General features: G+C 44.9%; 1 pseudogene; it reads right to left on the minus strand.

Annotated features, from left to right (window-relative positions):
* Positions 1-10,699: 10,699 nt before the first annotated feature.
* On the minus strand, positions 10,700-25,231 carry LOC129038283 (small ribosomal subunit protein eS25-like; annotated as a pseudogene).
* Positions 25,232-27,107: the final 1,876 nt, after the last annotated feature.

Raw genomic sequence — 27,107 nt, forward strand, 5'->3', positions numbered from 1 at the left:
CTGATGGCTGGGCTCCCTAGACTGTTTAAGGAAAGTCTGTTCTCCAGAAAGACCAAGGCAGGATTAGAGGTTCAGGACTTCCAGCTCCAACCCTCAATGTCCAGGGAGTGGAGGGAGCTGGGGGTTAAGTTGATTACCAATGGCCAATGGTTTTGTCAATCATGCCTACATAATGAAGTGTCCATTAAAGGCCTGAAAGAACAGAATCTGGAGAGCTTCCAGGTAGGTGATCAGGTGGAGGTTCCCAGAGGGTAGCAAACCCCTTCCCCCATACCTTGCCCTACACATGTCTTCCTCTGTATCCTTTGTAATGTCCTTTAAGTAAACTGGTAAAGGTATTTCTCTGAGTTCTGCGGGCCACTCTAGCAAATTAATCAAACCCAGAGAGGGGATTGTGGGAACCCCAACTTGAAGCTAATAGGTCAGAAGTTCTGGAGGCCCAGAATTGTGACTAGTGATTGGGGTTAAGGACGGCAGCCTTAGACACTGAGCCCTGTGAGATCTGATACTACCTCTAGGTAGACAGCATTGTAGTTGAATTAGAGGACACCCAGCTGGTGTCCCCTGAAGAACTGCTTGCTTGTTTGCAGCTGGGGAGAAATCTCCCGCATTTGTTCACAGAAGTCTTCATCTGTGTTGATTGTTGTGTTGTTGAGTGAGAAAATAGGAAAAAGCACTTGCAGCTTGTGTGTTTTTTCCACACTAACACCCTGAAAACTAAAAATGGAATCCTGTGCCTCCCAACCAACTGAACCAATCCCCTCTTGGCCAAGGGTATCCCAGGGAAATGAAAACTGAGTTCCCCACCATGACAGTTGGGAGGTCGGACAGGCCCCTGCTAACCCCCCTTAGGCTTTCTTCCCTAAGGTTAAACAGAAACCAACCCTTTGGAAAGACCACCCAGATATCAACCAACCACCTACCGCTGCACCTCTTTTGAAGTTTGGACGAAACAACCCACCAGTATTCCTTCCAGATAAGAGACCACCAACCACAGAGTGGTTCCGGCTGGTCTACAGAGGATGCACAGAGAGGGTTTTTGTGTTCCCTCTTCATCTTTTGATGTCAGAGGGCGAATACTCAACCCCATCATGTTGACACTGCCATTTTTGAATGTAGAGAGGCGTCATGCTTGGTTGTGCATGCTCAGGTTACCTCTCTCATAAATATTTATGATCCTCCTGTAGCTTGTTGAATATGTATATTTGGCCACCCCGTTCAGCATAAATTCCTTATTCTTCCCACCCTTGAAGTGTCTGTTTCTGGATTCTGGCCGGAGGCTATGCTTCCTGCCTGTCAGAATGGCCACCTGGCAGGCTGCAACCCTTTACAAGAAATGAAGCTCTCCTTTCCAAATTTATGAACCTTGTTATTCTTCCACTGACACTCCTCTTTATATGGACTTAATTGGGACCAATAAATTTAGTCTGGGGCAACTGGAAATATAATGAAGCAATGACGAACTCCAGAAGTTATCCTTGAGATTGTATTCACTTAGTAAAAATATAGGGCAGAATCGGAAGTAAAGTGGTACTCTCAATACAATGAGTAGTCCACAAGCCATCTAAACAAGGGGTTGCAGTTCTGGTTTTGGAACAAAATTCAGGCATGAGTCTGAATCCCAGCTCTGCTTTTCTAGCTGTGCCTGACTAGTGCAAGCCACTTTGCCATGTGAGTATCTTAGTCCATCCACACCATATAACAAAGCACCATAGCCTGGGTGGCTTATAAACAACAGACATTTATTTCCCCCAGTTCTGGAGGCTGGAAGTCCAAGATCAAAGTGCCAGTGGATCTGGTGTTCGGTGATGGCTACTCACACATTCTTGCTAAGTCTTCACATGGTGGAAGGGGCACACTAGCTTAAGGGAGAGAATTTACCCTTCCCATCCCCTTTGGCCCCTTCTTCTTCCACTATGTGGACACAGCAACAAGGTGCCACCCTGGAAGCAGAGAGCAGCCCTCACCAGGCATGGAATCTGCTGATGCCTTGATCTTGGGCTTCCCAGCCTCCAGAACTGGCAGAAGTAAATTTCTATTATTTGTAAATTACCCAATCTCAGTTATTTTGTTATAGCAGCACAGATGGACTAAGACACCAGGCTAGAGAACAAGGTTTCTCAAAAGTGTGGCTTCTGCTCCACAATAGTAAAGGCTGCTGGGCTCCTTGCGGAAGATACAGATTTCCAGGTCCCATCCAAGAATTTTAAAGCCAAATAGCCAGAGTCAGGCCCCAAATCTGCATTTTGAAGAAGCACTCGCTGATGCACATGTGCACCAAATTTGAGGCCTCTGTTTCAGAGGGAAGGCAACAAGTTTGCAGCATGTGAGTTCTCAGTCCTCCAGCACATCACCCTGGACCCTGTGACCCCAGGGAAACACAAATAAATCACTCATCACTTCTTCCACTCACTGACAATAAAAATAGTTCTTGTGGGCTGGGCACAGTGGCTCACGCCTGTAATCCCAGCGCTTTGGGAGACCGAGGTGGGTGGATCACTTGAGGTCAGGAGTTCCAAACAAGCCTGGCCAACATGGCAAAACCCTGTCTCTACTAAAAATACAAAAATTAGCCAGGCGTGGTGGCATTTGTCTGCAATCCCAGCTACTCAGGAGGCTGAGACAGGAGAATCACTTGATCCCAGGAGGCGGAGGTTACAGTGAGCCAAGATCGCACCACTGCACTCCAGCCTAGGTGACAGAGCAAGATTCCGTTACAAAAAAAAAAAAAAAATAGTTCTTGTGAAAACTGTTGGAAAAAAAAATCTTTTAAAACACTTTGTACCTGCACATAAGCTGTGCTCACTACTGATGCCAACCCCAAAAAACAGAAACATCCAGAACCCAGAGTTGATGTGGAAGGCAGGGGAGAGGGGAAGGCAGCCCTCGCCCTGCAGTGGCCACTACAGCCAGGCCCTTAGCTGTTAGATACACCAGGGTGACCTGGAAGACTTGGTTTGAACAAAGGGCTTCTTTTGTTTTTAACCTACTTTTTGTGATAAATGACTGTCTTTAGTTTCCTAAAATAAATCTACATTAGGGCCGAGTTGACAAAAATGCCCTGGTTGGGCAACATTGTGGAGCAGCAGATTTTGCTGTTAAGGCCAAACTGCCTCCACACCTGTTCTTAGTGCAGCTCTTCTCACTGAATACCTGTCTCAGGACATTTTCTGCTCTAGAAGTTACTCTGTTATGTCTAAATTTAACTTCCTGTATTGTCCATTCCAAGGGAATTTGTATTTGAAGCCTAATCTTTCACTGGGGAATAAAATTGCAAGAGAAAATATTTTCTTTCATGTCAGGATTCCATGCTGGGCTCCCAAAGACAACACTATTAGCCCATTTTCTAGGACAGAAACCATTTCCACCCAGAAAGTTCTTTGTGGTAAAAGATTAAGCAAAGTTTTAGTGACTCAAAAATCGAATCCAGGCAGGAATATTCCTCTGTGGCATTGTCACGTGTGGTCAATTCTGTAGATTGTATCCCTAAAATCACTCCCACCCTTTTCCCCCTTTGCCTTTCTTTGCTCTAGAAGCTGAAAAACCAAAATCCTCCATCTCTCAGCCTCCTGCAGCCAGGGGCTGGTGGGGATGGGGGAGAATACGCCAATTCTATCTAGTAAGATGCAGGTGGAAATCCCTAGAGTGGCTGTCCCTCCCCAAAAAGGGCAATACACTTCTATAGGAAAGCACTTTCTTTTTCCCCTGTACACTCTCCATTTCTTTCTGCCTGGAATGCAATTGTGACTATTGGCAGAACAGTAGCTATCTTGTGACCATGAGAGAAAAAATATGGAAAGGAAATCCAATCAGCTCAGGATGACAGGAGGAAAACACACAGTGAGACTCGGTTCCTGAGGCCTCTTGGAGCAGCTGCGAAAGTTCTGGCCTGCCCTCCTAGAGACTCCTTTCGTGAGACAAATGAACCTCGTCTGTTTTAGGCCAGTCTTGGGGAGGGCTTCTTTTACTTGACACACTGTCCTGGCCAATAAGCAAGAGTTGACATTTTCTATTGTGGTTTGTCTCACTTTTTATCTAGGCAGTAAAATGATAGACGTTAAAGAGGGTGAGGCCACAGACATCCCCTTCCGTCCGCTTCTGTGCAGATCAGGTATACAGCCATGAGGTCTACAGCCCTGACAGAGGTGCAAACATCCGTGTGGCTCTGACACTCCTAAACTAGAATGCTTCTTGGATTTGCCATAAAACAGACTGAAAGAATGACAGGTGAAGTCTAAGTACATGCTATGTGCTGAGCATTATTCTAAGTGCTATACAATCAGTATTAACTCATTTAATCTTCACAACACCCCCTAAGATGTCTTATTTATTAATCCCAGTTTACATATACATATTTAAAGCTCAGAGAGTTTAAGCAACTTATCTAAAGTCACACGACTGGTGGAACCAAGCACAGGCCCAAGCTGGCAGTCTGGTCTCATAACCCTGGTGTGTCCAGAGTTGGCTCCTTCCGGTGGGTTCTCGGTCTGGCTGACTGCAATAATTAAGCCGGGGACCTTCTCAGTGAGTAGCTCTTACAGGTGGTGCGGACCCAAAGAGTCAGCAGCAGCAAGAGCTACTGCTAAGCGCGAAAGAACAAATATTCCACAGCACGAAAGGGGTACCCAAGTAGGTTGCCCCTGCTGGTGCTGGTGACCAGCTTTTATTCCCTTATGTGCCCCCGCCTATGTCCTGCTGATTGGTCCATTTTTACAGAATGCTGATTGGTGCATTTACAATCCTCTAGCTAGATACAGAGCGCTGATTGGTGCATTTACTATCCTCTGGCTAGACAGAAAAGTTCTCCAAGTCCCCACCTGACCCAGAAGCCCAGCTGGCTTCACCTCTCACTGGTACTTTCTGTCAACCAGAGTCAATAATTTTTTGCAACCAACCAGGCAACTCACAAAATCAGTGGGTTCCTGGGGTATAATTTTCAGGCATCAGGCTTCCAGAGGTCAGAATTCTGGCCAGCCGTGATATTCTTCCTCCAGTGAGGAGCCCTCCGGACCTGCTCCATAGCGAGGGCAGGACCTGCCTCCCAGCAGAGCAGAGATAACCTAGTCAGGAGCATGAGAAATGATCTTCAGACTCGGGGGCCCAGCGTTCCCCAGGTTTCCTGCAGGTCTCAAAATCTACCTTGAACAAACTTGCTTACATCATTTATTTTTAAATAAAAAAGAACCACTATTGGGAGAAGGTAGTGCTTGATTTTTTCTTCTTGGCAGAGTTCATTCCATAGCCTGCATGAAAGCCAAGATTCTGTGTGTTTGGTTTTGTTATGTCTGTGCCTTACTCAAGTTTTATTTATGGTTGCAAAGCTACAGTGCCTATAAATTAGGCTTCCATACATTTTCTTTTCATATTTTATCTGAAAAGGAAATAATATCAATTGCATGCTTACTACTTGATGAAACTTACTAAGCAGATCTTACAATTGTACACTTTTTACCTAGAGTTGTTACATCTTCTGTTACGATTCCCACCCAACCTGGGGAATAAAAGCAATTTTTACAAAGTTAACCTGAAAAAGATAAAAATTCATTTTTGCTTCATTCTAAAATCTCCAGCTGGAAATGGAGAGAAGATCAAATTGTTTTAGTCAGCTGTGGCTCCCTCCTCCTTTTTGAAGAGAACTAAATATGCGTGCTTAGTTAGGCCCATTGTTTTGTAAAATCACATCTATTTTCTTTGCTATTGTCGCCGTGAAGCATGAATACAGCATGCTGCCTGCTGGGCTGGAAATACACCCGTCGAGCCAATCCCGTACTTCATTTATGATCTATTATTCTCCATTATTCCTGCAGAGCTTCTGATTGCATTCCTATTAATCGTTCTAATTTGCTCTTCATTATGCTATTTGCCATTCAGTGTTGGGCCTCTACTCGGTTGACTTCCAGTGTTTAGTAACTTATGTTGAGATGCAGCTTTCTTTAGATTGGTGCCGCTTGAGAATGCAGACACCCAATATCTTTGCTGCCTCTGAAAGGGCACCGCAGAGGCCTTATGTGCCCATCTCATGTGTATGGCCAACAGGTTAGGTCCCTTTATTTATAATCTAGTATGCATCCCTCGTCCGCAGCTATTTACTAAGTAATGTCCACTGGCTGCCAGGCCTGTGCCAGGTGCTGGGATAATGAGCCTGCAGGAGCTCAAGCCTGCTGTGGGAAGTGGGCCAGGAGCCCAGGGCACATCCTCAAGTAGACCGTATAGGACCCTGTGCCAGTTAGGACGTGTTGAACGGCAAGTAATGGAAACTCACCTTCAACGGAGCAAACGTCAGGGGAAATTGACCATCTCCTGAAACAAAAGTCAGGAGACAAGGCTCTCCAGGGCTCATGCATGTGAAACCTAGGACTCAGATCATTTTCACCTTTCTGCTTCTCCACCCCTGGCATTCCGGCTTCTCCCTGTGCTTACACGGGAGCTGAAGGAGTTTTAAGTGAGACGTCCACACACAACTGTTTCACAGAAACAAGACAGGGGTTGACATTTCTTTGTATCTCTTGTTAAAAGTGAATAAATCTTTCCTAGGAACACCCCACCAGCCTATCCCTTGGGTCTTGTTGGACAAAATCGCATCATATGCTCATGTTTAAACCAACCACTGGCAAGTTATATGAGGTGGCCACAATTGGCTAGCACCCATCAGGAGCTTGGAAAGTGGATGAGGCAGTCTCCCCTAAACATGTGGCTGCACAGGGGAGATGAAATAGCTAAACAAAATCAAGGCTGTATTAGGAAGCAGAAAAGGAGACTGTTATGGTCTAAATGTTTGTGTCCCTCCAAAATTTATATTTTGAAACCTGATCCCCCATGCAATAGTATTCAGACATGGGGCCTTTAGGAGATGACTAGGTCATAACAGCTTTGCCCTCATGAATGGGAGTTAGTGCCCCTATTAAGGAGAGCCGAGAGAGTGTTTGCCCCTTTCATCATGTGAGGAAAGAGCAAGAAGTAGCTGTCAGCAGACACCAGATCTGCTGGCACCTTGATCTTGGGTTTCCCAACTTCCAGAACTGTAAACAATAAATTTCTATTGTTTACAAATTACCCAGTCTTAGGTATTTTGTTCTAGCAGCACAAATGGAGTAAGACAGAGAGGTAACAGATGTTGGGTAAGTTACCAAAAGCGTCTCCTGTGATCACTTTCTCTCCACCTACGTAATGGTTCTTCTAAATTCTTTTTTTTCTTTTTTTGTTTTTTTTGAGACCGAGTCTCACTCTGTCACCCAGGCTGGAGTGCAGTGGTGTGATCTCGGCTCACTGCAACCTCCACCTCCTGGGTTCAAGTGATTCTCCTGCCTCAGCCTCCCGAGTAGCTGGGACTATAGGCGCCCGACACCACGCCTGTCTAATTTTTGTATTTTTAGTAGAGACGGGGTTTCACCATATTGGCCAGGCTGGTCTCGAACTTCTGACCTCGTGATCCGCCTGCCTCAGCCTCCCAAAGTGCTGGGATTACAGGCGTGAGCCCCTGCGTCTGACCAAAAAAAAGATTCTTAAATGCGTGTGGACTTTTTTATTTTTGTAATAATGTTCTTTTGTGGGTGGTTCTTTTATAGCTATAAAACAAAAACTGATTTAAAAATTAAGGACAAAGTTACAAAACCAATGAAAGTTAAGTTGTTAAAATTAAAGTTATGGACAAGTGGCATTGTTTTACTGAAACCAATAGCCACTCCCAACATAAATAAGTTGCTATAGCAGCTGCTGTATCATTGTGTCTCATGATCATCCAGCATCCTTTCCACTGTCCCTTCATTCACGGGTCTGTGCAGTTTTCTTGAAACTGCAGTGCCACTTAGTTTTACTGGGCATGAACTCAGCCTACACCTGTCCTTTTCTCTTTGGCCAGTGAAAATGACTGTAGTTATTAGTTGACGTTCACAGAGTACATTTTAATTACTGTTATTATTGTTGTTGTTGTTGTTTTGAGACAAAGTTACACTCTGTCACCCAGGCTGGAGTCAGTGGCACCATCATAGCTCACTGCAGCCTCAAGCGCCAAGGCTCAAATGATCCTCCTGCCTCAGCCTCCAAAGTAGGTGGGATTACAGGTACACATCACCATGCCCAGTTAATTTTTTAAAAAAATATTTTTGAGAGATGAGGTCTCACTATGTTGCCTAGGCTGATCTCAAACTCCTGGGCTTAAGTGATCCTCCTACCTCAGCCTCCCAAAGTGTTAGGATTACGGGTATGAGCCACTGTGCCTGGCCCATAGCAGCATTTATAATAGCAAAAAAACTAGATATCACCCAAATGTTAATTGACTAAATAAATTGTGGTATATTTATATAATAGAATACTATACAAAGATGAGAATTAATGAACCACAGATATACTCCAAAATGCGGGTTCATTTTAGAAGCATAATGTTTGCCAAAAAGTGAGTCACAAAGAGTGATGTACAATATACCCCTTTTCTAGAACTCAGAGCAGACACATTGCCACCCTAGGGCCTTGGCATCGGTCATTTCCTGTACCTGGAACATTCGTCTCCCACACTTCTGCAAAGCTTATTCCTTTACCTCTCTCAGATCTTTGCTAAAATGGCACCACTGACCCTTCTGTGTAAAATCACAATCCTAGTGTACGCAATCCCTCTCACTTCCCTCTACTTTCTCTATTTTCCACAGCACACCATAGCACCATCATCTTCTAACAGCATCTGCTGTATTTATCTTGTGGATGGTTTACTGACGGTCTCCCCAGGTAGAAACACAAGTTCTAGGAGAGTAAGGCTCTTTGTTTTATTCAGGTACATCTTAAGTGACTAGAACCCTGCTTACACAAAACAGGCACTCAATACATATTATATATATTTTTTATTTTTATTTTTATTTTTATTGACAGTCTCACTCTGTCACCCAGGCTGGAGTGCAGTGGTGCGATCTTGGCTTACTGCAACCTCCACCTCCAGGGTTCAAGCGATTCTCCTGCCTCAACCTCCTGAGTAGCTGGGATTACAGGCGCCCACCACCATACCCGGCTAATTTTTGTACTTTTAATAGAGACAGGGTTTCACCATCTTGGCCAGGCTGGTCTCGAACTCCTGACCTCAAGTGATCCGCCTGCCTCGGCCTCCCAAAGTGCTGGGATTACAGGCGTAAGCCACCGCGCCTGGCCTCAATACATATTTTCACCCTCTTCCTGCCTGCCATTTGTACCTCACTGCCTCAGCTTAGTGTCTTATGAAGACTACCAGTGGTTGTTATACCACATGTATTCAGGAGCAGTTGACATAATGTAACTTTTGCCTGGTGGCCTACAGAAGTTTACCCATCCATTTATTCATTCACCTGAACCACACTTGTGTGAATGAAGCAAATAGGTGATGAGGCCATAAAGAAGTTCCTCGTGGCATGGGATCTGGCCAGTCCCTTATACATGAGAAGCTGTCACTGAGGGCCCTTCTGAATGAGATCGTCATAGGTGATGTCTACACAACCACACATAATTTTCATCACTACGTAAATCAAAGCCATCATTCATATTACATTGCTAAGGCTGCCTCTTGCTGAAAATGTGACCACTTTAGCATCAATAAGAATACAAACAGCAATGGAACAAAACACAGTCCTATGTTTAAATTCATTCCTTCATACCGATACTCAAAACCAAGAGCAATATCTACTACAACAAATTGAGACGGGATTGTTCCCTTGACCTTGACACGCTTTGTAGGCGGGAACTGGAGTGGCGCATTTCACTCAGCCCGCTGCTGGCCACTCCTCTCGAGAGGGAGCGTGTGAGCAGGTGAGTGCTGGAACTGGAGGGAACAAATGCTGGAAACAGCTGGTCGCTCCTCTCTGATGGGAGCAGACTCTGCGCAGGCCCCGCAGCAGCATCCAAGCCCTTGCCCTCTCGGCACCCAGGTTCTTGTTTGGTGTCCAGGAAGCATTAGGTCACAGAACAGATTGAAGGGTAGTGTATGCAGACAGGATTTTATTGGTCGATGGATGTGGCTCTCAGCGGAATAGGGACTTGGAAAGGGGATGGTGCAGGAAGAAGGTGATCCTTCCCTGAAGCTGCACCATCTGAAGTTAGCCGCGTCTATCTGTAGTCTCTGACACTCAGCCGCTTGCATCCCCGATCCCTTGCATCAGCCGCTTGTGTTGCTCTACCAGCCGAAGTCTTTTTATGGGCACAGGATAGGGGCGTGGCAGGCCAAAAAGGCAACATTTGGGTGGAAAACAGGGTCAGCTGTTTTCACTTAGAGCTGCGGCTCCAGGCCCAAGGGTGGGGTTTAGCCAGGAGCCCAACCATTCTGTATCAAAATCACTGGTTGAAGGAGACTAGGAAACCAACTTGTTTTAAAAACTGGTCAGTAAGGGAAAAGAATCCAGCATGTATCTGGCTTTATATAAACTGCACTTTACATCATCAAATAGTTGATGAGGGAAAGTTTCTCTTTATAGAAGTATTCCAGCAAACAAAATAAAGGAAAAAATGATTTAAAAATCAGAAAATCACCATTTTGCCACCTCTGATGCAATAACCTATGGAAATGATGGGCAACAACCAAGCATAAGGGTCCTGCAGCTGAGGTACACACACCATCTGGGAAGTATTGAGATCTAACTACCAGAAATACAGAGGGCAGAGACACATGTTCAAAGATACCACATAAATGCAATGAGCAAATTTCAGGTTCTACAGGACAAAAATTGTATTTCTTTAACAAATACATTTTTCAGATCCTGGGGTCCAGGTCCAGCCCATGCTGTGGTCCGAGGGGAGTGGGTAGATGAGCAGAAAGAACACTTGGGGGGCTCTAGGCAGGTGAATATGGTTTTATTCAGCGGCTGCTTTCATTAACAGCTTTTTCACACCAGCTCTTTCATGAGCAGCTTCTCTCACGCTGTCCGCTCTTAGCTGTTTGCTCCGGCCCTGCGGCTCCTGCCACCCCCATATCTGCAGCTGTACGGCAGACTCTGCCTTACCTTCAGGTTCAGCAGCTTCACTCTTTCTCTCTCTGGGCACCAGCGCGAGCCGTGCTGTGGCTCCCCTGTGTCCATCTGCAGGACGGACAGCTCTGGTTCTCTCTCTGCGCACCAGTGTGCCCGCCACGTTAAGCCATGTTGAGGCAAAGCTGAGCCCCAAGAGCCAAGAGCCTCTGTACAGCATCACCAGGACAGTTATACCTTTTACAGACAACAGTGGCTCAGAACCAAGTATGAACTTACACAAACAGGTTATATAACAAGTGGAGGTGTGCGCTGGCACACGAAACTCACTGAGTCATGCAGGCCTGGATATCCACCTCAGCCTATTTTTTGACCAAAGCACATCCGTGTACCTCACAACATTCCAAACAGGTAGCGAGGAAGAGAAACAGTAGAGATTAGAAGAGACTTCAGAGACACAAGAATCATTTCAGTGATTTTACCTCCTCTGGTGAAGTCCTGATTGTGCCAATTGAAAAAAACTGTTAAAAAACTTTATCAGATAATCAGCAAAACTGGAAAATTCAATAACTCTCTGATAACATTGTGTATTATTCATTATTTTAGGTACAATATGGATATTAAGGTTATTTTGTAAAGAGTTTTACTATTTTAGAGAGGCATACTGAAATATTTATGAACAAAATGATGCGATGTCTGGGATTTGCTTCAAAACAATCCAGGTGGGGGACAGTACAGGTGAAAAAAGATTGGGTATGAGGTGACAACTGTTAAACTGGATGATGAATACAGGAGGATTATACTACACTATTTCCCTTCTCAATATTTATAAAAATTTAATGAGATTTTCCATAATGAAGTTTATCTCCTAAGAATTTTTATCTCTAGGCTAATTAGTGGATATGTTCCACTCAGTGCAAACCTGCACCAGTGGTTTGGGTAAGACGAGCCAAACTGTCTGGGTTCTGCTTCCAATTCTGGGTCAAAGATTTACTGGCAAACATCCACAAAATAAGCAAAAGTCAATGCAACACTTTGTTAAGCATGAAGGATGCATGAGAAATAATTTTTACCATGAGTATCTCACCATCAGTTTGCAGGCAAGAGGCGACAGGAACGCGTACATGTCAGTGGTGACGTCATCCATACAACATTGGCTAGTGATTTTACACAATACCAAGTGGGGCCACCTCTGTCACTCAGGGTGACACACAACCCTCTTACCATATCCAAGTTTCAAGAAGCTCTGCTGATCAAATGGGCCATCTCCCCGCTCACTATCCCTCTCTCTATCTAGTTAATTCTAATAGCAGACTTGTATTAGCTTAAATTATATTGCAGATTGACCAGAAAATTCTGACTTCCATTGCAACATTGAAATAAGCATCTTATTCCGATGATTTGCACCAATATTTACTCCGTTGCCCTCTGTGTCTCCTTCAGGGATCAGCACAAATGAAACAGACAAGGTCACCTCCCAGGGAGGACTTGAGGACAGTGGGAGGCACTCTCTCCAGCCATGGTTCTGACAGCACCAGGCAGGCTGGGAAGGGCACCTCTGCTGAACAACGGTGTGCTCAAGGCCGCACAATTCATTCTTTCAAGTCCCACATCCACTTCACCTTGTTTTAAGGGATGATGGTATAAATAAGAGCTACAGTAGCAGTCACAGAAGGAAAGCAGGGTGGAAATGCATTCTGGATGGTTCTCTAAAGTAAAAACAAATAAGAACTCTGTGTCCTTGAATAAATCCTCTCTTCTCTCATGCACCCTGCACTTCCATAGGCTGGGCAATTCGTGCTTGGAAAGACGCTCAGCCCAGACGTGAAGTGTCTGGCCCCCACTGGTGCCGTTTTTGGAGAAAGCCAGTGAACAGGGGGCCACTCCTGCACTGGGGCTTGGATCTCTGGTGGAACCTGATTCTGAGGATTTGATAGCTGTTTCCTCTCATCCTCATTTGTTTCCTTTCTTTCTTTTTTTTTTTTTTTTTTTTGAGATGGAGTCTTGCTCTGTCGCCCAGGCTGGAGTGCAGTGGCACGATCTTGGCTCACTGCAAGCTCTGCCTCCTGGGTTCATGCCATTCTCCTGCCTCAGCCTACCGAGTAGCTGGGACTACAGGCACCCGCCACCAAGCCTGGCTAATTTTTCGTATTTTTAGTAGAGACGGGGTTTCACCATGTTAGCCAGGATGGTCTCGATCTGCTGACCTTATGATGCACCCGCCTCGGCCTCCCAAAGTGCTGGGATTGTAGGCGTGAGTCACCGCACCCGGCCTTGTTCCCTTTCTTAGAACATACCTTGCAAAGGTTCAGGGCACTCGCAGCGGCTGTGAAGTGAGCATTTGAAAGACGAGATGCCTGACATTCCCAGAAACGGTGCCTGGTCTCCCACCAAATGCACTGACCCTGGTGATGGTCACCCTCACGTTGACCTGAAGCCGGGAGTGGAGGGAAAAGTGGAGGAAAAACTTGTTCCTTGTCATAGTAAGACACGTCTGTGGAGAGAGGGGGCTTCAGCCCTGCCCTGGCCTCGGTAGCATGACTGTGCTCATGCCTCCTTTCTCCAAGCTGTGGCGTGAGCTCACTCATCCTCAGCAAAAGCTGCAGCCCCCTCCTGCCCTGACACCCTACAGATGGGTCTCAGCTCAGGGCAGGGCTGCGGGAGGCAACAGGGAGTCTCCCTTGTGGTATCATCTCAGCCAGGGGTGAAACCCAAGGAAATCTTAAGACCAGAGCTGCAATTAATTATATCATGCTTATTCCTTAGATTCCTGAGTTCAGTTATCCTTGATCCGTTCAACAGACTTTAACTGAGTAGTTGCTGAGGACCAAGCACTGTGCTAGGTGTTATTTGCTCACAGCTGATTTATTTCTAAAGCTGACTTAAAGGCTGCCTTGGCACCGTGGGAAGATTTCTACTTCTTTCAGTTCTGTTTTTTCCACTTTTTCTTAATATAGGAGGTCATATATGGCACAGGGGCTGTCGGTATAGCTCTGCTTTCAAAAATCAGCTCCCTGCTCAGCTGGGCTAGGATTGAAGGGTTTTGCCCAGTTAGAATGTTCCTTTACTTCCATCTTCAGGCAGGAGAACACAGCCCTCCCTCTGTCCTTGGCAATTAGCCTGCAGCAGAATTACGACCCCCTCCCCAGCCACCACCACTTCCCCCAGGAAGCAGCTGATGGCTCTGGGTCCATTGTATCTTCTAGACAGGGAACTGCTACCAGCCTGCAAAAATCAGCCCGAGAATACAAAAAGCCAGTTCAGAGAGGCTGCTATTGAAACTCAGTTTCCGGTTCTGTCATTTCCTAACTTTTCTGAGCAGGTAGTACAAGGCCTTAGTTTTCTTCTCCATGCCACACCAATGCCTACAACATTTCTTGCTTGCATCATTCATTTGACACCTAGCACAATACGGTTCCATTTTGTTCTGGATATGTTCTGATTCCCAAACTAGATTTTCAAGGAGTGAGGCTGGTGGCAGGGCTGGTGCAGGGTGGAAGGGGTGGTGAGACTTTAACTTCCGCAGGCATAGTTTCACTTGGCATAGAGAATTCTTTTTTAGCCAAACCCTTAAGGATCATCTTGTTTTGATAAACTTTATTTTTGTTTTAGAAACAAAAACATAGCTCGTGCAGCAAAGCCAAGAGTAAGACTATTAAAACAAAATTGTCCCATTTAATACATTTCCTCAAAGTGCCTGAGAGTGAAAGACTAAAAGACCCTAGACCAAGGCCAGATGCAGTGGCTCATGCCTGTAATTCCAGCACTTTAGGAGGCTGAGGCAGGCAGATCACGAGGTCAGGAGATCAAGACCATCCTGGCTAACACGGTGAAACCCTGTCTCTACTAAAAATACAAAAAATTAGCCGGGCGTGGTGGCACACACCTGTAGTCCCAGCTAATCAGGAGGCTGAGGCAGGAGAATCGCTTGAACCCAGGAGGCGGAGGTTGCAGTGAGCCAGGATCACGCCACTGCACTCCAGCCTGGGTGACAGAGCGAGACTCCGTCTCAACAACAACAACAAAAAACAGAAGAAACAAACAAACAAACAAAACAACAGGCAAGTTTCCAGTTGGGAAAGAGCTACTGGGAAGTTCCTGCCGGCAAGGAGAGCAGAGGGCATTTAACAACCGGGGATTTGATTGCAAGGATATGTGACGTTTATCTTTAGGAGGTTTTGGGGTGCAGTAATGTAGCCACCTCCATCTCTCCCATGTGTGCCCCAATTTCTCACACCTTGAGGTGGGAGTTATCCCCCCGAAGGAGACACAAATTCAGAAAGATAATGCAGTGAGACGATCAGTAATCTGGAGCAAGGATTCCGAAACAAGAAGCTAGAGGCGACTGGGAGGAATCTTAACGCGCCCCTCTCCTCCCTGGGAATTTGGGAGGGAGCCTGGCTTTCCCAGTATTTGTGAAATGGGGGTTTGGGAGCTTTATTTACATTTCAAAGGTCTTAGTGATCCCAGGCCCAGGACCTAATGCAGCAAAATGTGCCCTGAATTAACTTTGGTTACTATAAAGATGCTGATTTTAAATGGGGCAAAAATAAGATGAAGAACCTGCATAAAAATCTGTCTGTCTCTTTGCAGCCTAGAGTGTGGCTGGCAAATGAGGTCTTTTTTCATTTGGTACCATAAATAACACATTCAGGAAGATTCCATCAACTGAGTCCTGTGGAAATATTGGCGTCAGAATTAGCAACACTGAGTTCATTGTGTGGTGGTGCTAATACCCATCCAGCGGATTTTATTAATCGCGCCTCACAAAGGGCTCCCTATTTGCCAAGACGTTGATAGAAAGATGCCGGCCTCAGGAACTATGCCATGGTTTGCTATTTGTTTTTCTTTTCCACATAATTACTTTTCAAAGCAATAAAAATTATCTGTAATTTTTCATTATAAAAATAACATATTCACAAAATGTGGCAAAAGCAACTGTGAACTTTTCAATCTATTTCTTTGCAGTTTTTCACTGTTTATCATTTTTAAATTAAAAAATGTTTTAGAAATTGTAAAGATAGAATCTTGCCATGTTGCCCAGGCTGGTCTTCAAGCAATCCTTCTGCCTTGAACCCGCAAAGTGCTGGAATTACAGGGGTGAGCCACCACATCCGACCTCACTGTTTAATTTTCTAAAAATTATGAAACCATTCAAACACACAGAAAACAGCACAACAGACACCTATATACTCACCACTAAAATAAAAAATATGCTTGCATTTTACTGTATAACTACAGTGCTCTCTCTCTCCCTTTCAAATAACCCAAACATGACAAATACAGCAGAAGACCCCGCCCCGGGGTCACCTCCTCCCACATGAACCCACATTTAGAGACGACCATTGTGCTGAATTCAGTGTGCCACAGTCCTGACTCTGATTTTGTATTTTTACTGCATTATTACATGAATCCATAAATATCTACGGCTGTTTTGAGTGTTTTTGAAATGTATATGGTAACTTCCTACTGTATCTGTTTGCTCTTCATTTTTCCTTTCAACATCACTAATTCTCTCATTTTAACTGCTGTGTTGACTGAATAAACCAGTTTATTCATTCCTCTGCTGAAGGAGGGCTAGGTCGTGGCTGCTCTGTTGCAATTACAAACGTTTTGCACAGACCTTTTCCTGGGACTCCTTGTGTAGACACGAATGACTGGATCCCGGAGTATGCACGCTTCAAACTTGGTGGAAATGGACAGGCTTCTCTCTTAAGTGCTCTTATCATGTATCTTCCCATCTTTCTGAGTTCCATTTCCCCTTGAAAGAAGGCAGTCAGTAATTTGGAAAAAAAATTACAGAAGAAGCTGGATGTGGCTGGGAGAAATCTGAAAAAAACAAAACAAAAAAAACCCAGCCACCTCCTCCCTGGAAATATAGGGAAGGAGGGAAGGATGCTGTTTCTCCCAGCAATTGTGAAATGGGGCTTTGAGGAGCTTTATTTACATGCAAAGGGCAGCAGCTACCCAGATGGCCCGTCGAGGCGGCCGACGGGATGTGCCCTCCTGCAGGCCTGGGGCCTCATCCTCACCAGCCCTCGGCAACAGCAGCCGTTCATTTTTCCAATTAAGGGGAGGGTGAGTGTCTATTTGTGTGCTTATTGGCCTTTCAGCTTCTTCTCTTCTTCAGCTTCTTTTTCTTCACATCACATCACTCCCCATGGGACTGTTTGTCCTACGTTGATTATTGCATGGGCAGTGGCCAACAACGTGTCCTGCTCCTGGTAGGACGGCCACCCTGCTGGCACACCAGCGGGACACCTGTGTTTCAGTTGTCTCTGTCTGGACAGTGTGCCCCTGCCAATTCCCACCAGCACGAACTGTCCCCAGATGGAAAAGAGTGCTGGGGAGGCCGGACTCAGCTAAGATAAAGGAAAGTAAAGATAAAGGGAAGCTGTCTTTTGTCGGGGAACCCTGTGCCAGTTTGTCAAGACTCAGCCAAGGTCTTGTCTGGGTGAACGAGGTCTGAGCTGACTTTGAAGTTGAGAAGATGCAGGGGCGTTATAAATGAACACCTCTTGGGGTCAAGGCGGGTGAAAAGTAGGACTGTGGGCAAGAAGGGCCCCAGAGGTAGGCCAGGATGCAGGGAGGGCCACCTGAGACACGCTCCAGGGAGGTTTCCGTAAAGTGGCCTTGGTCTGGCCCCAGGTCAAGGTCCACGCTGGGAGGCGGGGCAGGCTCTTCATTTTCACTATTAGCGCTCCCTGTTCTTTGTCAGCCCACATACCCATCAGAGCATGCTCTGTGGTCCACATTCTTTCAGGAGTTTTCTTCTCCCTCCCCCATGTGACACCATGGAGGCCAGCAGGTTTCTCAGTGACTTTCTGCATGGCAGGCTTTTTTCTTGTTTCCTGCACACAAAGAATGACTTCAGCATTTCAGCTGAAGGGTCTCCTACTAGACTGCATCTTCAGCATTTTTTTAAATTCTTAGTGTTACATAAAAAATGCTTATAAAATAATTGGGTGCATCTTCAAATCTATAATACAGTAATCTTATTTGCAAATTAAAAAAAAATGAAGGAATTAGTTCAGAGCCTGTGGACAGAGGTGAGCAAAGGAAAAGTGCCAGAGGCTTTTATAAATGCTTCTTGGTTCATGCATCAGTTGACTGCGTCTGACCTTATACCCTGCAGATTAGGATTCTCAATGGATCTGCTTTACACTTGAGGACTAAGATCTGATTTTTTTTATCTTGCCCAAATTCCTATCTAAGGGGTCTGGGGAGTCACACCCTACAAACCATAAATTCTCATCAGATGGGTTTTATTTGACCCTGTATATAGTGACTTACTTTCCAGTCTGACTCTGGCATAACAAGGAAGAAAATCTAAATGTTTTACCCCCAAATACATTTTCTTGCCATGCCTTGAAATTGTACTGCAAAGTCCCTTGTGGGAAAAATCCACAATCTATAGAGAATCTCCTTCCCCCTTTGTTTTCCTTCCTTTCTTTCCAGACCCAGGAGATAACCAACTAAGAGCCAGGCACCCTTTTAGGTCTTATAAGAAACATTTTACAACCTGCTCTCTCTCTGAAGTCTGCTATCTGAGAGATTCCTCTGAACAATAAAACTTGGTCTCCGCAGTCCTTTATCTTAATCTGAACATTCCTTTCCATTAATTCCAGACCTTCAAATAAACTCTACCAATTGTCAACCAGAAAATGTTTAAATTTATCTATAGCCTGGAAACCCCCCCACTTTGAGTTGTCCCACCTTTTCTGAACCAAACCAATGTATTTCTTAAATGTATTTCATTGATGTCTCATCCCTTCCTAAAATATATAAAACCAAGCTGTACCTCAACCACCTTGGGCATGTGTCCTCAGGACTCCTGAGGGCTGTGTCACAGGCCATGGTCACTCATATTTGGCTCAGAATAAATCTCTTCAAATATGTTAGAGTTTAACTCTTTTCATCAACACACTGAATCTCAGTCTCAGGTGAGCAGTGTTTCAGTGAGGCGTTACTACACAGCTTGGTATACAAACTCACTTAAGCAATTACTGATATTTAACCTGACATAATTTTTATCATTACATGAAGTAGTAGTAAAAGAGAGCAGAAGCTGGATTGTCCTGGGAGCACATTTCAGAGTGGAATGGGGAGCTAAGAGGATCCTAGTTCACCTTCTACCTTTAGGTCAGCTCAACTGCAAAGGCCAAAGTCCCGAAGACCCTCTCATTCACACTCGATTTGAAAATTCCTTTCCAAAGTAATTTTCTTCCACTTGCTGTTCTTTGAGTGCAAACTACAGATTTGAATACAACCCCACACTTCAGCGATCCCATGTTCAGAAACGTGCATGAACCTCACAGACATGCTGTTGCATGAGTTCATTCAAGTGCAGTTCACAAATAAGCAAAATCAATGTCCAGTACTAGAGGGTAGGGTGAGCACCCTCGTGGGAGCATAGTGACTAGAAGTGGACTAAAAGGGCACATCTGGGGTGCTGGCGGTGTTCTGGTTCCTAGTCCGGGTGCTTGCCACCCTCACATGTTCACTTTCTGAAAATTCTTTGGGCTGACCCCTCAGGATGTGTGCGCGTCTCTCTATGAATGTTGTGCTCAATTAAAAGGCTTATTTAAAAAAAAACACAGTGAATCAAAAGCACCTTGAAAACCTAACCAAAGTTTTTGAAGATCATTCCCAAAGAGATTCATTGAGGGAGGGAGTGAGGAAAAGAGATGAATGAATGCAAATGATGACGCTGCTGAACCTGCCAGTAGTCAGATGTCTGGGGAGGGTGACAGTACAGGTTCTCCATGGCACGCACTCCCAACTCAGCTTTCTCATTTTCCAACAATGCTCATGCTTCTGTCATCTGCAGCTTCCTTCCACGGTGGCGTCCTTAATGCCCTTCTATGGTGCCCCTTTAGCAAATGCTCAAAGGGAATGTTGAAAATCAGGTCAGCTGTTTCCAAAGACACCCGGTGGCTTTTTTCCTGGCCTCCGAGCTCTGCTTAGCTGCAAGAAGAGAGGCAAAGGGGCGGCACCAGCCCCACAGACACAAGGATTGCTTGGGACAGCCCAAAGCTTCCACTCTCCACTAGGGCTGTGAATCTCTCACTGGGCTTATGGTGGGGCAGCTCCAAGTGACTCAGGAAGACACTCTTGGGCTGCCCAAAGCATTTTAGGGGGCCTACCCAGCCTACAACAGGTGCAGCTGCCGGGCGACCCAGCCTGGGAGTCCTCAGGGCCAGCCCTATGTTGTCTCCAGGCACAAGGAGACATTTGAGACTGCCAGGGTAACTAACTGAAGCTCAGCTGAAGGAAGCTGACAGCATTGCCAGCCAGAGTCTTTATGGACCCATCGGTCACCATCTCTTGGATTGGTTTGCCATGTATACGGGCTTGTGTGCAAACACACACACCTATTCACCTGGTTCCCATGGGGATTTAGTGTAAAGTTCTGTGGATTCTTTCTCCCACTTACAAAGCAGCCTGTGTGCAGACGAGTGGACCTGGAGATCTGATGATTTACACTGGGACCAGCCCAGTGGAGGGAAAGCGGATCCAGGGACCCAGCTGCCCCTGAAAGAAAGGCTGTGTTTGCAGTGCTTGGGGAACATGTATGCATCTTTGTTTTGCGGACAAGGAAGGGAAGGTGACTTGCAAGAAGCCCTGTCGCCTAAGGCTTAGGGAGAAAACTGAGATTCATTTTCCTGTTTCCAAGGAAAGAAAAAATCCATCAAGCAAATGATTCAAGGTTCACCTCCCACACGCTGTCTGGATAAATTGCAGGATGGTGGTTTATATGCGGTATTGGGCCTCGCTCCTGAGCCACATTGAGCTACTTATTAAGCACCACTACTTCAGTGGGATCAAACAGTCCTGTAAATAACAACCTCATAGCCAGTTACTGACATCAACTCCATCCACAGGCTTTGGGAAATTACTTCCAGTCACATCAGCGTATTTCTTTTTAATATCTCAGAAAAAGGTGTGAAATTGCTCATTCCCAGTTCATATTACATTGACCAGTAATAGAAAGATATTGCTTTGCTCTGCATGTGGCAGAATGTGGTCCCCTCTGGCCCTGCCCAGCCAGCTCTGTGCCCCCGAGCACCAATCCTGAGTGCAGAGCCCATCTCTAGCCTGTGAAGTCTGTCTTTTGTTTGGAGCCTGCAGCTTTTTGAGAGAATGACCAGGGAGTGCTTGCTTGGAGTTGCGGGAGTTTTCTCCTTTGTTTGAAGGAAGGGTCCTACTGTTTTCTCTGAGGACTGCTGCTGCCTGGGAGATAGGCTCCTTGCTTCTTAACAGCTAAGCAGTTGGAGGAAAACCAACGATTTCTTCCTTTCACAGCAGTGTATCTTCCCTGGGAAATTCAAAGCATAACTCTTGCCAACAGTCCTGGATACCTGGCGCCCTGCACCCCCCTCCGTGGTCGTGCAGACACTGAATCCTCCCTGAAGCACAACAATCCTGCCCTAACTCCCTTCCACCCACCACCACAGGTGGCCAACTACTTTAAAAGTCCATAGCTCAACCATTTTTGCAAAAACTACAGCTGTTTGGAATTTCCGTGTTTAACCCACATGAATTTGATATGTCTTCTCCAGACAAGGGAACTCTTTCCTCCTTCAGTGTGTGTGTGATAGGAATGACCTGAGACATGGAGTCAGAAGCCCTAGGTCCCAGCTCTGGCCCCACTGTGAACAAGCTGATTTCTCTGAACCATTGTCTCCATATCTGTAAAATGTGCATCCCCAAAAATGCCTAATTCAGAGAGGGCAATGAATAAAAAATATATTTGAAAAGTATGGGAGAATGCACCTTATAAATTCTAAAACCAAAATATGATATTACCAAACTGTGAAACTTGGCCAGAAAGATGTAACCTGTCCTTATGATGAATTTAACAAGTGGATTGCTGTGATTTTTATGGACCCGTTAATATGGTTTCCACAAATAATGAATAGCCAGCAGAAATTGATACACAAAGGATTCAAAATTATTGATTGGCTGTGCAGTGAACCAAGGAAAGAAAGTGGCAGAATTTTTCTTGATTTATAAAGAAAAAATGAGAGAAGAAGAAAAGATGGATGAGCTTAAGACAAACATAAGAACCTAACAGAAAGAATATGCACAACTTGGACTAGAACAAATAGCTGGAAAATGAGTGACAGGAAGCAAGCTCACTGGCTACATTCTTATCTGGGTCACAATGGAAAGGATATGTCTTCTGCATCTTCGCTCTCCCTCTCTGTCTCTGACTCCTGTTGTCCACTAGGAAAACAAGTGCTTGAAGGCAAGAACTTTCTCAACACTGGAGCCCAGTGCCCAAATCCATGGCTGGCAGGAGCTGGACTTCAGTGGCCAGTGGCTGAAAGACCTGCAGAGGCCACTCTTGAGAAAGGGCACGAAGTGGCCTCAGACACCTCCAGTATCTCCTGTTCATGGGAGTCCCTGCTCTCCCAAATGGCTCAGATGCTTCAAAGTTTAACCAGTAGACATAAGAGGAATGTCCTGGAAGCCATTCAGCACTGTCCACAATGTCGCAGGATGAGCAGATCTGTCTGCTAGTAGAAGGAAATGCCCTCAGAGTTTGCAGACCTGAACCCAGATACCAAGTCAACCCAGGTCTTATCCCATCAAGTTGACATCTGCTCTACACAGATCAGTGTTAGCAAGACTCCTCTCTCTCTGCTCTCACTCTCTCTTCTTCCTTCCTCCACATTACTTGCAGTCTTTTCTAGCCATCAGTTCTCCTGGAGGGTCCGGGCTCCACCCGGAGATCTACGGCAAAGTCCTAGAGGTCCTGCTGAATTTGCTTTTCCCCTTCTCTCCTTGTGGCAGAGCAGCGGCGGGAGAGCTAGGGATGTTCTCCTGCTATGCTGATGCTACTCACAGCAAAACTCCTTCGGTGTTATGCTAACAAGTTTCTGTCTCAACTCCATCTTTCTGCACACTCCTCTCCCTGCTAGGTGCAAGGAGGGGGAAAGAAAACAATCTCTCCCTATATACTTTAAACATTCCCTGTGATGAGTCACCAGACTTTATCGCCTTTCAGGCACTAGTGAGTCACTTTTTGAGGCAGGGCCCCTGCTCCAATGTCCACAGAATCCTGAAGCAGAGATGCTGCCAAATTCACCTCCCCTGGTAGCTCACTGCCAAGGAGAAACAGGAGCTGTCTCTTTTCGGAGGTCTTTAAAAATAGTGTCGGAGGCCAGGGGTATATTAAGTGACCTCTGGAGGTCCAGTCTGGGCTCAGGAAGTTCTGACAAATTCAAAAATGTAGGTTTTAAGAGACTTTGGGGGCTTTACACAACGAGGCCCTTTTTAGCATTTGCTGCTGCAGGCTGATGGGCTGAATTAATCACTGTTCCTCTAATCAACTAAGGAAAATGGCCTTTCCTTCAAAAACAGCTGTCAGCAATGACTATAAATTGGTTCATTTTATGCAGAAAGATGCCCTGTGATAGGTTGTCAGCTAAATGAATGCTGACTTCGATGTGACTTGAAACAGAATGTTGGAAGTGGCAATGTATGAATGGAACAAAACAGGACAATGAAGCAGCATCTCCACAGTCACACCGAGGCATCATGAAGGATATACAAGGAGTACATTTTGAGACTGACAAGCAAAAATCATAATCTTAACAATGTTGCCTAATGTTTAGTGAGCACTTTTTATGTCCTAGGCTCTACACTGAGTATGCTATTTGTCTTATTCCACCTACCATTAAAATATGTCGGAGCAGGAGTGTTTCTATTGAGACCTGCCAGAACATTGTCAAAAGCATAGGCCCAAAGAGCCTAGCTTGAAAGCATGCTGCACTCTAGGAGAGGGGCCTGGAAATGCACAAATCGGAGAGACAAGCACAAATCGGAGAGACAAGCACAAATCGGAGAGACAAACACAAATCAGAGTGGCAAAAGCCACCTTGGTCTGAAGCTGGACTTTGGAGAAAAGGCTCTCCACTTGCTATAATAGATCTTTAGACAATTTCAGACCCTCCAGGTCTCTGGCAGAGCTTAGAGGCTAACATTTTGTTTAAAAATAAACAAAAGCAGTTTGCCTTAAGTAGGCAAATGGAAAGGGAGATTTTTTACTTGCAAATAAGGAAATGATATTTAGTAATTTCCTAAGCATCTGTCTGTCCTATGTTTTGCTTTAGGGACCTATAACATTCCTCAGTGCTTGCCAATCTCTAGTTTGGAAGCCAAAAGACACTACCTCATAGGCAGTGAGTCAGCAAATGACAGTGGGTGGGAGGCCAAAGGAGTAAGAAAAGGTGGAAAGGGCTGGACGGACTCCAAATCCAAGCTCTGTCACTGACGAGCTTCAGGACTTCGGAAAAATTACATTAACTCCTTTAGCCTACCTCCTGATCTGTAAAACAGACACAACGAATGCTACCTTGCAGAGTCGCTATGTTCAGGATACAATGAATATACATTGTTCATTGCCCATGGATGTGCCTGCTACATAGTCAAGATTAACTCATGGTAACTATTATTTAAAAGGACCACTGGATCCAACTCCAAGATTTACTATAAAGTTACGGCAATGAAGGCAGTGTGATATTGGTGAAAGAATAGAGAAAAAGATCAATGGAACAAAATAGAAAACCTGGAAATACCTGGAAGTCAGCTGATCTTCAATAAAGGAACAAAGACATTTCAGTGGAACAAAGATCATCTTTTCAACTAATAGAGCTGGAACAACTTGTCCACAGAAGAGTCAAACTCTGTAAATATTTGAGGAGATTTATTCTGAGCCAAATATGAGTGACTAATGGCCCATGGCATAGCCCTCAGGAGATCCTGAGAACACATGCCCAAGGTGGGGTCAGGGTACAGCTTGGTTTTATACATTTTATTTTGTTTTTTTATTCAATAAAGTTTTATTTTTCCAAATGTACAGTTGGTTGGACCTGTCCATGCATCTTCACCAGCAGCTGGAGCATCCCTGCCCTTAGTATTTCTGGTGTGAATTACTTGAACTCTGTGCTTTGAAACAGTTTGATAAGTCCTTTGCTAAGGAACTCCTGAAGGGCTGCTCTGGCCAGGGAACCTCGAATCTTTAGTCTCTTAGAGACCACAGCTGGAGCTATAAGTGTATAGTTGGGAACTTCCTTACAGAGTTTGTCATATGAAGCTTTGTCAAACAAGACTAAGTTATTGAGCTTGTCCCAAACTTTGCCTTTGGATCACTTCTTCGTTTTGGCTTTGCCCCAGGATTTGTTCACTGGGTCTTTGTCTTTCTTGCCCAACTTTTTGGTGTCTTTCTTCTTGTTGTTGTCCTTGGGTGCCCTTGTGAAGCTCAGAGAGCAGCAGAGAACCGATTTTATACATTTTATGGGACGAGACATCAATCAAATACATATAACACGTACATTGATTCAGTCCAGAAAGACAGGACAACAGGAAGCTGATGGGCTTCCAGATCATAGGTAGATTCAAAGATTTTCTGATTGGCAATTGGTTGAAAGAGTCAAGTTATTGTCTGAAGACTTAGGAATGTCTGGGTTAAGATAAGCGGTTGTGGAAACCAGGGTTTTATCACACAGATGAAGCCTGCAGGTAGCAGGCTTCCGAGAGAATAGATTGTGTTTCTCATCAGACTTAAACAATCTGTTCTATTAGAAATTTCAAAAGGGAGGAGGATGTAATGAGGCATGTCTGACCCCCGCTTCCCATCATGGCTTGAACTTGCTTTTCAGGTTACCTTTCGAATGCCCTTGCTAAGAGGAGGGTTCCTTTCAGATGGTTTGGGGACTTAGAATTTTGTTTTCGGTTTATAAACTGGATGCTCACATGCATATATATATATATATATATATATATATATATATATATAAAACCATATATATAGCTATATATATAGTCTTTGCACCCTTCACAAAAACTAACTCCAAATAGATCAGAGACCTAACAGTAAAATGAAAAACTATAAAACTCCTAAAAAGTAACATCAGAGAGAATCCAGATTACCATGATTCCTTCAATGACTTCTTAGATACAATACCAAAAGCACAATCCATGAAAGAAAATACTGATAAGTTGTACTTCATTAAAATTAAAACTTCGGTTCTGTGACAGCCAGTTAAGAAAATGCGAAAACCAGCAATAGAGTGTGCAGTGAATTCCTTTCATTTTATGTTACCTCAATATCCATTTTGAATATAAGTGGACGTTCTCATACAAGAAGCAGGGCTCAACCACCTTTGATGTGGTTTCCAGTTCTCCACCTCCTCCCAGTTCCTCAAGGTGCTTGATCCAAATATCTGCCCCATACAACCACCTCCTGGTGACCACCTCCCTATGGGTCAGCTAGATACAACTTGCTTGAAGCACTCCACTGACCCCCACATTCTGCATGGACAACACAGATATTCCACAGTGACCACCTCTCAGTCACAGCTGGACTCCAGAATGCATGCCTGATTGCTGTGAAGCCACCAATTTGAACTCCCCATGAGAAACCTGCCCGATCCACACCTTAGACTCGAATAAAGCCTGGCCCACCAGTCCCTCCTCACACCTCTCTTGCTCGCCACATGCTGGTTGAGTGTGTGTGTCCAGGATGGCTTCCCCCTTTCCCTTGGCCCTGTGAGGCATGCTGCCCTGTTCTCTCTGACCTGTAAGTAGTACACAGCTCCTGGTATTTCGTGTGTTTTATTGAGTTGCCTCCTCTGTGTCTCAGCTGATTACCACACCCAAACCTAACTTCTTTCCTAGTTAGGGCTCTCCTAGACAGTGGCTATGTTCATAGGAATAAACTGGACACAGTTCAGAACAGAGTCCCAAGGGAGTCTGCCAGTATAAACAGGTTTGTTGTGTGAGAAGGGTACCTGCTCACAGATCAGACACTTAGGCATTAGGCCATCTGCCAGGATAAAGAAGTACCCCCCAAAAGTCACACTGTAAACATCCACAACCAAATCTGCTGGAGTCCCATTAGGGTGGGGCTAGAGTTTATAGCCATTCTACAGAGAGAGACCTCAAGACCAAATTAGAAAAAAGTACATATTTTTTCTGGAGAAAAATTTGCAAAACACATAGCTGATAAAGGACTGTTATCCAAAATATGCAAAACAAACAAAAATAATTAAGACTCAACAATAAGAAAACAATTAACCCAATTATAAAATTGGGAACAAATCTGAACATATTTCTCACCAAAAAAGATATAGAGATGGAAAATAATCATATGAAAAGATGCTCAGCATCATCTGTCATTAGCAA

The sequence above is a fragment of the Pongo pygmaeus genome, chromosome 5 (assembly GCF_028885625.2).
Source record: "Pongo pygmaeus isolate AG05252 chromosome 5, NHGRI_mPonPyg2-v2.0_pri, whole genome shotgun sequence".
In the NCBI taxonomy this organism is placed as follows: Eukaryota; Metazoa; Chordata; class Mammalia; order Primates; family Hominidae; genus Pongo; species Pongo pygmaeus.